Source organism: Convolutriloba macropyga, chromosome 4 (genome assembly GCF_964194025.1).
Source record: "Convolutriloba macropyga chromosome 4, txConMacr16.3, whole genome shotgun sequence".
In the NCBI taxonomy this organism is placed as follows: Eukaryota; Metazoa; Xenacoelomorpha; order Acoela; family Convolutidae; genus Convolutriloba; species Convolutriloba macropyga.
In genome coordinates, this window is record NC_134471.1 from 20,076,127 (window position 1) to 20,078,187 (window position 2,061).

The following is a 2,061-nucleotide window of genomic DNA, read 5'->3' on the forward strand; positions in this document are numbered from 1 at the left end:
ATTTTCAACAAAAATTGTGCAAAAGAAAAAGCAATATTCTATTTCGACTGGATAACAAATGAGAGAGGAATTGACGAAAGTGGAGGCACCCCTGTCACCGAGTTCAACAATTTGCGCCTTGATTACGGGGAACGGGAATCTGAGTCTTTCAGTTTCCAAAGACGAAAACATGAAAACCGGAAACCATTTTTCAGAGTGAAAAGTTATATTGTTGCTGAGTGTGGACAAAAATTGCTCATTCACTCATTTAGTATATTATATTGGGCCTTCTCTTCAGTGGAGAAAGCAGAATGTCGAAACTCAACCCAGAGTCTGTCCTCCGAGACTCTTACTGATGTTGAAGCACCCAATTGTTGAAGAAATTGACAAAAAAGATCCTTCATTCCAAGGAAGATTCAGTATTTGGTGAGGGAAGAAAGAATGCACAAAATTGTTCAAAATAACAGAACTGAGAGACTCTGAGTGCTTTTTGGTTCATATGGAAATTTTTATTATTGATATCAACTGCCGTGAGTTGTTTCATGCAAATCGAGTTTTATTCAATATTTTTTTAGCAATTATTTGTTTTGTCTAGAGATGGAGGGACTAACAGTTGATCAACACTTGGTGAAGGAAGAGAGAGTGCACGAAATTTGTCATAATGGCAAAACTGAGAGACTCTCTGAGTGCTTTATGGTTCATATGAAAAACTTTCTAACTGAGTTCAATTGCTATGAACTGTTTTATGTAAAAAGAGTTTCTCTCAATACATTTTAAAAAAAATTATTTTGTCTCGAGATGGAGGGAGTAACATTTGATCAAGTTGACGCTATTATAGATAAAAGCCATTTTGAAAAGAAAGTAGCAAAAAATCTTCATGGAAATTTTGCAATCAAACAATGTTTCCACGGTCAGAAGTTGTATTTTTTGTGCAAATGTTTGTTATTTGTTTCCTGATATCACTTTGTATTGTTAAATTAACCATTTTAAAACCGATTTTTGAAGAAACTTCAGTTTGGATATCTATATTGTCCAGTTTAGTTGGTTTCACTTTACTGAATCCCTGACTATGGATAAAATTATATCTACACATGATAGCCTCTTCAGGGCTGTTGTAGGGCCTTCAGGTTGTTGCAAAACAGAGTTAAATTTCAAAATATGGATTGGAAGCACATTTAACCAAAATTTAACAACATTAAATTTTTATACAGAGAAATGCAACAAATATACATCAAAATGGAAAAAACCCTTGGTGTTACTTTTTAAAAATATGCCAATTTAGAATTTTTGAATAGCCTTGCAAACTGTCTTCCATTAATAGAAGACTCGTGCGAAGAAATTTACAATGACAAAGATTTTGTTAAAATGGCCACTGCAGTGCGACACAAAAACATTTATAATGTTTTTTTTAAAGCACAACTTTTATCAACAGAGCAAGCGGTCTCGTACAATAGACTTGAACACCGCACACACCATTTTGTTCAAATCAGCCCGCAATATTTAACAACTCGACTTTTTAGGCAAACAGTTGAATCTTGTTAAACTTATAAAACACTGCTATCAATTGGCAGCGAAATAACCATTTGGGCATTTGCTTATCGATCTTGATCCAAAAATTTCTAATTGTTTAGGGTAGTGTTCAAATATCACTGAGCCAGGTCCTAGTTTTCTATCTTACATCTGATAAAGCATAAACAACTCTTCTAACTAATGAAAGAGAAAAAATTATCTATACTGAAGCAAATTGTTTTGGAATTATTCGCGTAGTTGTGATAGTGATGTTATACTGGTTTTGTGTGAATGTCTTCACAACGTTTTACAGGGCCATGTTAGAGTAAAAGTAAGAGACTCAGAAAATTACAGACAAATATTTGAAGGCGTTCTCAAGAAAAATTCATCAACGGAAAAACGACGAGCACTTTTACTTACAGAAAGTGGTTTCGAACTGATTCAACTGGTTTTTAAATTTTGATTCATCCATTTGAGTTAAGCAATGTCAACTGCTGAAGAATTTATTTTGATTCCCAAAGATCAGTTTATGAAGGAGCAACCATATTCCTCTCAATTTCTAGATGATCCCAG